A 14,755-nucleotide genomic window follows, 5' to 3' on the forward strand; every position below is an offset into this window, starting at 1 on the left:
CAGCAGCCGTTTTAAGAGCTGTGCTCATCTGAAAGCGACTCTTAGTTCTTGTGAAAACTGCCACCTTAACAGCTGTCCCAATTAGAGCCAGCCGGAAATTTCCCAATAAACCAGCGCTTTTTTGTGTGTCAGAAGATAATTCGCTGAGTCTGGAACGCCCCGAGTTGGCTGAACTCTTGTTGAATCCAAAAGCAGGGCTCCAGCCGGGCCCCACGCTCAGCTGCCAGGTTTGCGCTAGGAGCGGCGGCACTGACGGAAAAGTCAATTTTGCTGAGCAGCTGCAGGCGCCAGGAAGCGCCCGGTTCCCATCATTTGTGTTTGGGATTTGGTTTGAGCTAAAAAGGCAACCGAGTTCCTTATGAGCTTGAACTCGAGCCAGCTCGAATTTGCTCATGCCATGATCCCATATGCCTGACCTGCTTTAGGAGCTGCGAGAAGGAGAACGCCCAACTCACAGTGCTGTGGGAAGTCCAATCATAGAATATTTAGGGTTGGAAAGGACCTTAAGATCATCTGGTTCCAATCCCCCTGCCATGGGCAGGGACACCTCACACTAAACCATCTCACCCAAGGCTCTCTCCAACCTGGCCTTGAACACTGCCAGGGATGGAGCATTCACAGCTTCCCTGGGCAACCCATTCCAGTGCCTCACCACCCTCACAGTAAAGAACTTCCTCCTCACATCCAATCTAAACTTCCCCTGTTTAAGTTTGAACTCATCACCCCTTGTCCTGTCACTACAGTCCCTAATGAAGAGTCCCTCCCCCAGCATCCAAGTCCAGTGCTAGAATTGGCATCACCAGGAAGAGACCTCATGGCTCTGCCCATGTCTGCATGACCCTAAGACCAGCAGGGTATCTCCTTCCCTAGCGTGGCCCTAACAGAAGCGTCCCAATTCCACCTTCCTTCTCTTCTATTTTATAAGGATAGTGAAAGCAGTGACTACAGTTATTAGTTTTTTCCAGCTACATCTTTGAAAACTGTTGTGTTACCACTGAATTTTTCTCCAGATGGATCTGGAAAACTTCTAAAAGAAGGAAAAAGTTGGTAAGACTTAGTCTAGGAGACCCTGTACAAAGCTTTGCACAAGCATGGAGAGACTTTAGCTAGCTGTATTTAAATTGTATTTAAAGAACTAAAAAGCCACCAGGTAGAGCAACCAAGACTCCCCCCAACCACCTTCCAAGGGTCTGCCAGGCTCTGAGGCAGCTGCTGCGAGTAGATGAGTCCCTGGCCCAAACTGGAGCTGTGTTTGCAGGGGAAAAAAAGAGCTGTTAATGCTCCGTGCACCTCCTGACCAGCAGGGAAAAGTCTTTCTGTGAGCGGTGATGATTAATTACTAACGATAATTAACCTACAACAACAGTGGCACTGAGAAACTAGAGCAAAGGCACATGTCCCATCACATGCAGCTCTGAATGAAAACAGAGCCTCTGCCCCAAAGGGATTTCTTTTTAAAAGCTCCTAGAAATGATGACTGACACAACTGGAGCTTCTCCCCATGCGAGCTCTCCCCAGGGGCGGTTTGCAGGGCACGGAGCCTGCTTGGAGGTAGCAGCCTCCCTTCCCACGCTGCCGGTTGTTGCTTATGGAGAGGCTCTGCTGCTTCATTGGGTGGCTCTGCAGGTCACCAGTGCACCAAGGCTCCCTGTGCCCTAGGGAGAGGTGCTTCATCAGGGCCCCACTGCCTCCCCATCACCAGTCCCATCTGGTGCCCATCACTCCCTGGCTCCATCACCATGATACTAACGCTGCCCATTGTGCTGCCACTTACAACAGGAGAAAAAGGTAAGAGTATGGGGCTGGAGATAGAAATCATCCCCTTTTGGTTCACTGAAGCAATGCTAAAGGCTTCTTGCAAAGGGCTCTCTGAAGCTAGAAAAAAAATAAAAGGCATCTGCCACATTCTTCATTTCATCTTGCAAGCTGTGAGATCCCACCCCTCTCACTGACTATCCCTGCTGACATCCCTGCTTCCTACAGAGCAAATGGGCTTGAAACTCTGCAATCAAAGTCATCTGCATTGACTTCCATGGCCTGGTTTCTCTGCCTGGATTCTCCCCATCCCTGTAGCTCCCCTGCCTCTTTGGAGTGGGAGCACCAGTGCTTCACCTAGTCTGGGGGGTTGCTGAATCTGTTTCCTTCCCAGAGGAAGAAACCAGAACACCAACACTGGATGCCAGTGTTCACCTGCAGTTTAGCAGCACACACACCCCCAGAGCTGCTTTTACTTGACCCAGCCTCAAGGCAGAGGTGGATGTTTCCCCACACACTGTTTCACATCTCTGTTCCATTGCAGGTCTCATCAGCAGCTTGCCTGTCCATGGGCTCTCTATTTCCTACCAGACTGGCTCACACAGCAGCCCCTCTTCATGTGCCCTAACCAACCTCTCAAAGAGCTCGGACCCCAGTGTTCTTTCCTGTAGGGCCAGTTGCTCCAGTGGTTGGAAGAAAGTGACCCTAACCCAGACACTCTGGAAAGGGATGCCCCTGATTTGTGTCCTGCTTGGAAAAGGACCACAACAGCATCTCTTGCTCTCGAAGAAAAGGTCTCCATGGCAGCTAGAAACAGCACTAGCGTGACAGTAAGTAAGACTTGATTTTCTCTGTGCAAGAACTTGATTTTTTTTTCTCTTAGAGAAAATGCTTCTATTTTTGACAAAAGGCCTTTTTGAGGTATGAAAACCTCTTATGAAACTTCTCCCACATCAGTGCTTTACATAAACTATTTTTCTGTAGTTGTGTTATTCATTGCACACATTTTACACCAGCATGAACTAGTTTATCTCCAGAGAACAGAGCCAGGCTATGGGGCAGGGCATTCTGCAAGCCACATCCTCTGCAGGTCACCTTGTCCAAGCCATGCCTATCCCAAACAACACTCCAGCCTAGTGCGATTCCTCCAAACAGGGCAGAGACATGCTACAGAGAGAGAAAAGGGTCACACCAGCATAAGCATCACCTCTAGCTGTGCAGGCAGAGTGTAAACAGACCAGGAAACATCACATGGATGAACCCTGAGCCACAGCCTGTGCTGGCAAGAGCTGCAAAGGTAAATGGTGTGATGCTGACATACTCCAAAAGAGCCCATGGCCCCAGAGCCCATGCAGAAAGCAGACAGCTACACCCTCACAAGGACTAGCAGTGTGAAGAGTCATCGCATTAGTATCTCAGCTTTTCCTTTCCTCCGAGCCTGAGGTGTCAGGGCTGATAGCAGATAGTTTGTTTCACAGTAGATATACAGCGATAGGTCAGGGGAACAACTGAAAATGCCACCTCTGAGGGGAATTAGATCATTAAAATGTCACAGTAGTACCTTGGGAAGTCAAGCAGAGAGTCCAGGCACAGCTCCTTGCTCCCTCTGCTAGAAGTAAATAACACCTGCCAAGCGAGACCAGGCCTTTCTTCTCTAGAGATTACTATTTCTTTCGTATCACCATTGTTTCACACCACTCCTCCAGCAAGGGAGTTGTGATCTCATTTTCCATTGACACAAAGTCTGGTTTTAGGGGAGTAAAAGCTTTCCCTCTGGCCTGGACTAGAGGCAGAAGGGAGCGCTCTAGGGACAGTAGAGCAGAAGGGAAACCTCTACACCCAAGCTCCCATCACACCTGATGAACATCACATTAACATCAGGGCTATACTCAGGTTATTCCCTTCTCTACCTTCACACCCTCAGTGCTATTTTCCCAGCAGTGATGTGGCTTTGTGGGTTTTTGTTTCTGCTCCCACATCCACACTGCTAGTTCTCATCATTTGAGTGCCCTAGAGACCTGCCTCCCATCATGTGAAACAGTGCTGTCCACTGAAAAATATTATGGCTTGGAGCTGTTTGCAGCTCTAAAGCTGTTGTGGTTGGAGCCTCAGGGATTTCTTGGTGCTGAGCTCCCCAGTGGTGTAATAGAAGAAATAATCCTTATCTTTAGCACATGGCCTTAGCACTGAGGGACACTGTGCTGCTATCATCGACCACTGTCCTCGTTAGAAATTTTCTTTCCAAGTATATATAGGAGACCTGCACAGTAATAGCACATTTAAGAAGAGGCCACAGTAGGAAATGCCAAGTCCTCAATGTGCCTCATGTCCCATCTCCCAGTGGCTGCCCAGAGGAGATGCTAAGGAAAGGAGCAGACATACAGACCCTTCCTGCCTTTCCAGGACCCTCCATGTTTCAGCAAGTCACTTCGCATGAGTTGCCATTGTCTTCTTGTCTCCTTGTCTTTCCAGGCTCCCGCTCCCCCCTCTCCCTTAGCAGGGCTGGGAACTTCTTCCCACACCAGATCAGGATGGAAGTGGAGTCAAAGAATGACTTTGACTGCCTTTGTCAGGCTTCCTTATCTAGATAGCCAGGCACAGGATGGCAGCAATGCCACTACTCCTGGCTTTTCTCTCCTGCTTCCCCTCCAGAGGGCCAGCTCCACAAACACTCCCAAACCTCAGAGCACTCAGCTCCTCCAAGTGCTCTCCCTTTTGCTCTCCCCCTACACAATGCCTCAGCGCCTAATTGCTCTAACAGTTTTGCAAAGGCTTCATTCATCTTCTGCCATAATTCAAGCCTTTGTTCCCTGCTGGGTTGCAGAGGGAATAAAGCATCGTGAGGACAATGGGAAATTAGACACCGAGGGGCAGATGACTGCTTCCCTTTGACCGAGCACACAAGGACTATCAAAGCTACCTGGGTTTTTGTTTGTCAACACCAATCTGCTCCAGGCAAGATAATAACCACAAATGCACAGGGCTGGGGTGCAGAGAATGGGAAGGGAGCACACTATTGTGCCTGCCTGAATGGTTCGACTGTTGGCAAAGCAGAGACTTTTGTCCACTGATTATTTTTTCCTTGCAGATTACTTCATTGGTTACCTTTTGTGTTCCCCCTTCTCTCTTCACAAGCATCATTTTACTCAGTTTGGAGGGTATTTGAGTTTAGGTGTGAACGGGATGGTGCAATTCAAAGCAAGGATCACTAATCCGAATCCCGGCTTCTAAAGGAGGCATCAGCTCTGTCCCAGTGTCTGACTGCAGCAGTAGAATTCAAGTTTTTGGCCTTTTGTTTGCATTGGTTATTTTTAATGAGCCATTTTCAGCTTGTCAGGCACAGATTGACTATTGGGTTCCTCTGTCTACAAAGTGATGTCTGTGCCATGGATCAGCCCGTGAAGCACCAGCTTGTCCTTTCCTGTCTTTGATTGGATGATGGGAAGATTTTTTTAATTTGAAGAATCACAGATAGAAAGTAAATGAAAAGTTTAAACCCCTCACCAAATTCCTATTGATTTATGCTAAAATTCATTGTCCTTTCTGTTTGCAAAATATCTGAGCATCAGGAGGATTGTGGCTGTTTCACAGTTCTCTGACCAGCTCTATCGCCAAGTACAAGAAATAACCTGGAAAGACCTGGAGTCACACCACACAAGCAGGTTCAAGGCAGGGAGACAAACAGAATATATTCACAACTGAGGCTTTGATTCTCCAGTCCTTCTGCTGTTTACAAGGATAGGGAGAGAAGCATTATTTAACTTTGAAACTCCAAAACAGCCTTGGTGTCCACAATGGTTTTAGAGAGTGGATCAAACACGGCAGGAGCCAGGGATTAAGCTCTAAATCCATGTTTTGTACCTGAAAATCTGTCCTGATCACTAATAAAGTGAATTCTGTGCTCTCAAGAAATATTTATTTACATCATGCCCAGCAATAGCAGAGAGCTTTAATGACTGGCAGTTAGCAGGCAGGAGCAAAGCCTAAGCAGCCCTTCAGCTTGAGCTTGAAGCACCCCTGCTGTGCAGAGCAAGGGCAAAGAGAGGGCTGGAATAACTAAGGGATGCTGACTAGGACAGAGGTGCCTCCTCAGAACCACGACAGCAGGGAAGCTGGGGTCAGGGCAGAGGGAGGCTCAGAGCCATCATCCCCATGCTGTCCCTGAGGGAGACATAAGTGGGGGCTGCTGCCCCATTTATGCGAACCTCATTTACCTCAAATGCTGCAGAGGGGAGAGCTGTGCTGTGCAACACTCACTCACCCGGCTCCGGCTAAAGAGACTCTGCTCTTCTCTAACTCCTACAAAGAGGTGGGTACCCCTCAAGTGCAACAAGTTGTGACTGCAGCCTGTAAGACCAAGGGTAGAGGTGATGCCTGCCCAGGGGGAGGGCGACAGTCAGCTCCTGCTACTGAAATTTTGGCTGGGAAGCTACTTTACACAACTGGTGTGAAAACTACAACCTGGACAAGATTATTGGAGAGCTGCAGCCCTTACAGGCAGTAGGAAAGCAATGGAGAAAGGGGAGCAAGCCTGTATGCCACGAGGAGTCATGGCATGTTCTGGGTTTCCCAGGCTGATGTGAACCCATTTAAGTGCTGTTGTAGAAACCACCCTTTGGTGTGCTGCTGCATATTCCAGTGGCCACAGGGAGACCCTGGCATATGGGCTTTGCTTGGAGGAAACATCACCAAAGGCATTCAAAGATGTCCTGTGTCAGGCACCAAGCAGCAGGCACTGAGATATTTAAGATGGGATGTAGTGCATAAAGTTCAAGTGTATAATTGTGAAACAGGCAGAGAATGGACAGGGACCATTCTCTTCTAATGCAAGCACACAAGGAGACATCAAATAGAAGAGGAAAATCATAGCCCCAAACCTAAATGAAGTGGTTCTTTATACCACAATTGAACCAGGAAACTCCTTTCTGCAGGGCACTGTGGACACAGGTGGTATGAATTCAAGGAGCAGTCGGACCGACTCATAGAACAACCACCACCATCAGGAGTTATTAGAATAGATTATTTTCAATTAGAAGTAGTTGGACCTACAATAAGCATCTAATCCAACTGCCCAACTTCATTGCTGGCTGAAAACTAAAGCAAATTAAGGGCATTGTCCAAATGACCCTTTACCAATGACAGGCTTGGGGCATCACCCACCTCTCTAGGAACCCTGTTCCAGTGTTTGACCACCCTCTTGGTAAAGCAGGCTTCCTAATGTCCATTCTAAACCTCCCCTGGCACACGTTTGAACCATTCCCACACATCATATCACTGGGTAACAGGGAGAAGAGGTCAGCACCTCCCTCTCTACTTCTCTTACTTAGGAAGTTACAGAGAGCAATGAGGTCACTCCTCAGCCTCCTTAACATAAGGATAACAGTTAAGCATAAGCATGTGGCTTTTACAGGCAAGTCCCTGAGACACAGATTGCTGGAGGCTGGGAGAGCACCCGGGTGAAGCTCTGCAAGATGTGTGAGAGTGAAAGAGAGCCTAAGATTATAGGAAGCTTCTGCTGCTCGACAGCTATCAGAAATCGGACAGTGTTTAGACAAGGCTTTGGGCTCTCCCGGTATAGCAGCTCTTCTGTGCCTGCAGATTGTGAGCCCAGCAAACACCTGCACTAATGCTGGGTTAATTTTAGGAATATCTGCCTTGTCTCTTGCATGTAGCTGGGCAATATTTTTTAAGTAAACAACTTTGCTTTAAATAAATGCAATTTTGAGGCATACAAAGTGATGCAAAAATTCAGGTCAAATTCCCTGAATAGCTTCCACCACCACAAAAAACAACAGACACTCTGAAAGGTTGAGGAAATCACACGGAAAAGGTTTGAAGTCCTTCAGAAACACTCCTTTTTCACTATCTCCTAAATGCTTCTATTTCTAGCACTTCCCATGTACAGTAGGGATGAGTTCCTTGTGAGCCCGAGAAGCACAGACCCAATTTGCCTCTCCCCTGGGATTACATCCCCCTAAGAGCTCCCTCCTCACCACCACACTCCATCCTGCTGTGGTGATCTGCTGGCACCCTGGAGGGCTGGTGCAAGTCACAGGAGCTGGATCAGGACCTTGAACTGGCACAAGAATTCCCATTCCAGATGAGTTTCATCTCATTATCCTCCTTCCTCCCCAAATCACCAGCTGTACCTGAGCTGAAACACCTTCATTTCCCACATGTCTTGAAGAAACTTGCATTTTCTATGCAGGAACATAGTGTCAAGGGATTATTTTAACTTTGGCAGAAAGCTGCCCCAAATGGCCACCCTAATCCAGGCAAAGGAAGAGACACAGCATTTCAGAGGGTATAAAGGATGCTGAAGAGGCTTTGGTCAAACACTAAAGAGCCTGGTAACAGCAATGCACCAAGTTCTCCTTTAACACTATGATCTGACCAAACAGCTACACTGACTCAACCCTGGATGTCCCCTTGGAGACCATTTACAAGGCTACACAATCAAAGACCCCAACCAAGGTGTTGGCAGGTTTCAGATGCCAAATGGTGCCTTTTGTGGCATGCCTTTGGGTTTGGGCTGATTTTCACTTTGAAAGGGACTCAGCACTGTACAGCTTCTGCAGTTTTTAACAGTTTCTCCAGCCTGGGAACCTCCCTTCGGAAGCCCAGGGTTTCCAGCAGGAAAGGTCTCCCTACAACCCCAGTTCATACTAACTCATCCCCAGAGGGGCTGACATCATCCTGGTTTGATTTGGAGGGAAACCACAAGCATCCATAATCAGATTTCTGACTAAGCATGTAGATACCTAGGTCTGAGTGAGAATCCTGGCTTCCGGAGTATTTTGACTAATCCAGTACTCATTGACCCAAATTTTGGAAACCAAGATGCTTATTCATTCAGACTGGGTAAAACACAACACACTTGGGATGCATTTGAAGCCTGTTCAAGGTTGCTCCCACCAGACCTGCTTTTGTCCTTCTTCATAACGCCCTAGCACCTAGGTCTCCTTACTGGGCTTATCCCTGAGGGCCACTGTTCTATCTCCTCTTGCAGGGAAAGGATCTCTTCTCTCCAGAGCTAAGTTTTGGGGAAAAGGCAGCATTAACGCATTCCAATTGTGTTTAACTCCCATTATTTTTGTAGAGTGCCTCATGAAACCTCAGTTCCTCTAAAAGTGTTTTCTTCAACTAAATTCCCCTCCATTTTCTTCAGACAATAAACAAATTTTGTTTACAAAGTACTTCAACATGACTTGAAATTTCATTTATGGAAAATGGGCCTCAGCCTTCCAAGGCACTTGAAACCATGCTGAAACATGGCAATTTCAAGCACTTACCTGTCTCCTTCCTGCAAGTCTCCAAATCAAAGGTTCCCATGACAACAAAGCCCACTCTCGGTCCAGCAGGATGAATTGTTTGTACCTGGTGTCACCATTAGCCAGGACCCAGCAAAATCACACAAATGAGATCCCCAGACAGCAGGGCTGCAGAGAGCCCCAACAAGCAGCACAACAATTACACTCTAAATTTACCAAAGGAAGGGAAATGTCATCCAACTCCCCTTTAAAGCAACAGAGCAAAAGGACGACCTCCCTGGTTACACCTGCAGGGCTACAGGGGCAGGCCAACTCTGCCCTATCACAAGCTGGTCTTGATTTCCACCCTGGGAGGTGGCATAGTTGCCATCACATCCCAGCAGACAGCCACTGATGGTCCCAGTAGGGATGCTGACTCCCCAAATGGTCCCAGGAAGCTGGTTTACATTAAACTGTCTACATGGAAACCCAAAGAGAAAGAGGTGTTGCTGTTTTGGGTGAAATGCAGCTTCTCACCACCTTGAGCTCCCCATGCCCTCTACATGATGCACTCAGAGCTCCTTTTCCTCAGCACCTGAAGCATCTTTACCCCACATAAAGGAGCTCTCTGCATCTCAGCTCCTTATCCAGACAACCACCACACCAATATAAACTTCCCTAACCAGTTGCTTTGGGATACTTCTCTTTATAATCATGTGCAGTGGATCCAATCTTCTCCTCCCAGTGAGGATGTGAATGAGGTCCTCTGATCCTAGTCAACTGAGGGTTCACACTTGAAAATGAGTGTATTCAGGCAGCAGCTGCTCTCCAGAGGGATGAGGGGGAGCCACTCAGCAATGAATTGCTACAGATGGTCAGTCAAGTGTAATAAATCCTCCTTATCAGCCCTGTCTTGTTACCCCTCATAACTTAAGCTGGGTGTAATAAGGCAGTATGAAGGTAAAGGCTAGCTTTACAGCCAAAGTGGGGATTACAGCCTGGCACAGATATTTAAAGATTCACAATAGCAGAAAGCAATTGTAAGAGGAGCCTAAACAGTTTCCCTTGAATGCCAAGAGGTGGGCTCATGAGTTATGGTCACTTCCTAGGCTAATGTATATCAGAGTTGGGGTCAGACCAGAGATTTGCTGCTCCTGGGTTTCTTGAGCAAGAGTAACACCTGCATGTGCTGAAAAAAACATGTTTCTGTCTACATTATACACATGTTTATATTTTTAACCCAGATCGCTGCATGCTTTTCTTCCTGTCTCTGGATAAACTCAGCAATACCATTTTGTCTCCTGTTCTCTTTAATTCTTCACAAAAGCCCAAGAAGCATCTTTCCCCTTACAAGCATCTTGCCACCCTGTGCAGGAGCCTTTGCTTTCTGATTGCCTCATTAACAAAGCTGGCCCAAAACAGTCCTTCCCAGACCTGAAGCTGATGGCACCATGAAGGGGAGTTTGCAGGTGTGAAAACTTGGCTTCTTTTCCCCAGCTGTAATTAAAAAATTAAAATCTGGGTAATTAAAAATACTGCTTTTTCCTACCAGCCTTGCCTCACTTATATCCTGCATCCATCGTAGGGTGACCTAAATCCTACCTGTGGTACCCATCCCCTGGAGCAGGAGCCACAGCAATGCACTTGCTCTGCTGCTAACACTGCAGGGCTGTCCAAGAATGAGACCCAAGGAGCCTTGCGGTTCCAACACTGGAGATGTCTCCCCTGTTCTGGAGTCAGAGCAGGGCTGGAGCAGGCTCCTCCTGCTTCCCCTGACCAGGGGTGCAGGGAGGCATTCCCTGATGCTGTGGGGTGAAGGAGCTTTGATGTGGTTGCCACTCGCTGCTCCAGGGTGTCATTGCCTGGTCCCCATTGCTTGCGCCCTCCTTAGGGGTGGAAGAGGACAGCTTCATCCCCATGAAGAACACTGAGGGTGTGCAGAAGGTGTTGAGCACATCCATGCTGGCAAAGCAGCCCCCCTTGCTGCTCTAGCTGTTGTTATCACATCACCCATTGTGGAAAGGAAAGGTGGAGGGGGCAGGAGGAAAGTCACAGCCACTTTCTCTGACCTCTGATTGCAGTGAATGCATGCTTGTGGCAGCGAAGCCTGGGATCCCCTGCAAGGGCCCTGCAGCCTGCCAACGTGTGAAAGTGTAAGGGAGAATGAATCCCAGCAAGCCACAAATGTGCCAAGCGAGGGTGTTCTCCATGGAGTAGGGCAACAGCAAAGTCTCAAACCATGCTCCTACTGACAAGCTGCTGATGGATGAGTTCAATCAGGAGGAGCTGCATTTTGCAGAAGAAAGCACTGTTTGCTTACAAAGCATCCTGCATGGATGGTCCTGGGAAGAGCCCTGCCAATGGGAGCACTGGACCTACTCTTCTTAGAGGGTGAAGGAACCACATAAGAGAGGTCCTCCCTCAGAGGGAACCATGCCCTGATGCTGGGGGTTTCTGCTCCTAGCACCCAAATGATGAAGGCTACCTTAGGGCTGGTTTTGGGGCACCTCATGAGGAGGCGGTTTTGCATAAGAGGTTTCTGGAACAACCACTCTGAAGGCAGATGACCACTGTGCCCCAGTGGATCCTTCCCTTCATGGGGCTGTGGGGCTGAGCTGCCCTCACATTACAGCCTGGCATAGGGGACACATTTACCTGTTCTCCATCTTCTGGCACCTCGGGAGCCACACATCAGCAGTGCCCCCTTGCCACTCCAACTCCATCCCCTGCCTGCTCCGACCACTGCTGTAGAACAAGCACCTAATAATAAAACCCGGCTATTGCGTTCCTAAGACACCTGTCAGCCTGAGCACTAAGTGCTGGAGTAATAAATACTTGCTCAGCTCTGCCTCTTCTCTGCCAATTCTCCTGGCTCTGCCTGTTTTCATTAGTATTTCTTTTTCTGTGGACACTGCAATTACACTCTGTTCCTCTTCAGGGCCCTTGTTCCAGGTTCAAATAGAGAAGTGATAATGCAGGGAAGCTTTTCACATCGCTGTTTATTTTTGTCTTCTGAGTCAGGAAGATCTTTTCAGGCTGGGACCAACCCTGTGCAGTTTTGATTGAGGAAGGACTCGAGTGGCGAAAGGGGTGAAAACTTCAGGTTCCAGCTTTTATAGTTTAAACAAGTGGTGGGCTCCTTCCTTGCCTGCTCTTGCTGGGGTCACAAGCTATGCTTCTTCCTTGGGAAAGCATAAGTCTGCAGCCTACACTGCTAAGACCCATGGTAACTCTCCATCTGCCACAGCAGCTGTGAGCCCCGGCACTCCCAAGCCTCTTCTGCCATCCGAATCTCCGAGCAAGGAGGATTCAGCTGAATGCAGCAAATTCAAATGAGTAACTTTTTTTTCAAGGTTGCAATATGTTTGGAGATATTGTCCCGACAGCAAATCCCTGGTGCAGCATCCAGATGGTGCTCAGGGAATCCGGGAAAAGGGGGGAGGGCGTTTCGTTCCTTCTTCAGGCATGGAAAATAACCAGTGATGTCACTGGAGTTATTTGCTTCTCTTGCTATTTCCCATGGTAATTGGGGTGTGAAAGTCCACACTGAATATGGGGGATTTGGCTAAATTATCAATATCTTTAAGTAAAAAATAGTCAAAAAACCGCAGGAAAAAGTCCCAGGGGAGCATAGGCTGTTTGAAACTTAGTGCAATGGGAAAAACTTCAGCATTTGTTGCAGGTGATTTTTCTTCTACTTTTGCATTTGAAGAGGTTTACTTCATTTCAGATCTTTCTACCCACTGAGAAAAAACTTTCTATTAGTTGCTAAATATAACTTTTTGTGCATCCAAGGAAGTGTCCAAATGAAGCTCCTACACCTTGCACTTCCTTGCAGCAGAACACAGAGTCACCCGGACATGTCACGCGTGTCCATCACACTGTGATGTGACATGGCCAGCTACGTGCTATTTGATCTCCAAAACTGGGATAGCCCCAACCAAAACTGCCTTCAGCAAAGGTCTCTGGACCATGGTACATCCCAAGTCATGACTGGAACCTGTTTGGGTGGACCAAAGTGACAGTGGAGTTCATTGTAACAGATGAACAGCTCAGCAGGGTGGGTTGAACTGCCCACAACCTTACCTTGGCACACATTCAATTCACCACGTCCGAAGACATTTGAGCTAAGGGCCTCCATGTCCTTCTCACCACCAGGGTCTCTTTAAGGCACGATTCAACTGGAGAAGCGTATGTGGTGGCTTAGATAAAGCAGCTTCTTGGCCAAGGCCTCTTCTGATTGCCCCATAGAGCAGCAGAAAGCTTGATTCATGTTGTACGTAAAGAATTGCCAAAGACCTCTACAGGAAAAGCAAAGCCTAACCATGGGCCACACACTGCAGAGAAAAAACACACCTCAGTGTCTCCTTCTTACTCACCCATCCCAACACCACCATCCCATCTTTGAATTGGTTCCCAAACTCCCTATCTACCCACCTGCCTTGAACATATGTAGTGTCCTCCACTCCTCTGCCACTGGAAGGGAAAACATTTTAAACGTGACACAATGAGAGCTCAAGCTCTTCTATTTCCCCCTGGAATATCTATTTCTTCATGGGTAGCTTGTCTGCTCATCACTGGGACAATCCCCCGAGCTGTGCAGGTAGCCTGAAGCCCCGAGGACCGGCTCCCCAGGCTCCCCATCCCTTTGTATGTCAACATAATTCAGCTTTGACTGGTTTGGGACAAAACAGTGACACAGATTCTCTTTTTTAATATGAATTTTAATTTGTTTTGATCGGAGTTCGATAGAGTGGGCAGAGTGGAAAAGCGGAGTGATTTCATTCAGTGAAGAGGTCTTGTCCTGCCTTGTGTGTTAGTTAGTAGGTGGTCAGGAGAGTCCTCCTCCATTTGCTGATCTTATTCATGTAGTTCTTGTTTCTGATGGTTTCTGATCTCTCTTCAGAACTTCACTGTGATTTTTGGAGACACTTTTCTTTTGCTTTAACTTATGAAAAAGCTCAAAGCTGAAAAAAACTGCAGGACCCAAAATCCTGCCAATTAGAATGGGCACGTTTTCTTTTTTTTTTTTCCCTTTTCTGGCAAAGGTTGAAAAATACGGTTCAAAAATACAAACAGGCATTGAACATTGCACCAAAAAGCATTTGAAACACAAATCTCAGAAAGAGAAATTGAGAGAGAGAGAGAGAGAGAAGAAAGGTCACAGTTTCCATGAGAAATTCCTTAAGAAAGTGGCTACCAGCTAGTCACTAGAGAAAATAAAACTGACAAAAATAATAATTAAAAAAAACCCCACATTTTCTCTAGTTGTTAATTATTTACAGCTGTAATAACAGGATTGTCATGCATTAAAATGCTGCCAGCTAGATTCTTTCCCATAGTGGAGTAAAGAAAGTCTCACAAGACGGAAAACAAAGCAGAAGACATACTGGGGCACAGGGTGAACCTGAGGCAGTGAAAATGGGCATGTTCTCTGGTGATCTGTTGTAGTGTGCTCTTTCCCATGATGGGCTGCCCTAGCATGATGCTAACGTAACTTCTCCTAGGCATTAGGGCACTAGGGCTGCAGCTAATGAAGCAGCAGGTACCATCACCTTCAGATAGGACATTTGCCTGTGGCCATCCCCAGGTCAGTCAACAGTGGAAATCAAGTTGATGAAGAATACTTGTGGCCACCTGACTAGATTTAGTCAGGTCAGAAATTCCCTTATGACAACTGAGAGGAGCCCTTCAACTCCAACCACAGGCTGGCAAAGGCAATGTGACAAAGACCCAGGTTTCCCAACTCT

The 14,755-nt window shown here is 47.5% G+C and overlaps 1 long non-coding RNA gene across 1 annotated transcript; it reads right to left on the minus strand.

The window, feature by feature from the left end:
- Window positions 1–13,708: 13,708 nt before the first annotated feature.
- Window positions 13,709–14,755, minus strand: LOC133214072 (uncharacterized). Its single transcript, XR_009725974.1, has 2 exons — window positions 14,711–14,755; window positions 13,709–14,672 (listed from the first exon to the last, which is right to left on the minus strand). It is a non-coding gene; the product is annotated as an uncharacterized LOC133214072 (long non-coding RNA).

Source organism: Neopsephotus bourkii, unplaced genomic scaffold (assembly GCF_033783945.1).
Source record: "Neopsephotus bourkii isolate Nb327-2 ecotype Australia unplaced genomic scaffold, CSIRO-AGI_Nbou_v1 NB_867, whole genome shotgun sequence".
In the NCBI taxonomy this organism is placed as follows: domain Eukaryota; kingdom Metazoa; phylum Chordata; class Aves; order Psittaciformes; family Psittacidae; genus Neopsephotus; species Neopsephotus bourkii.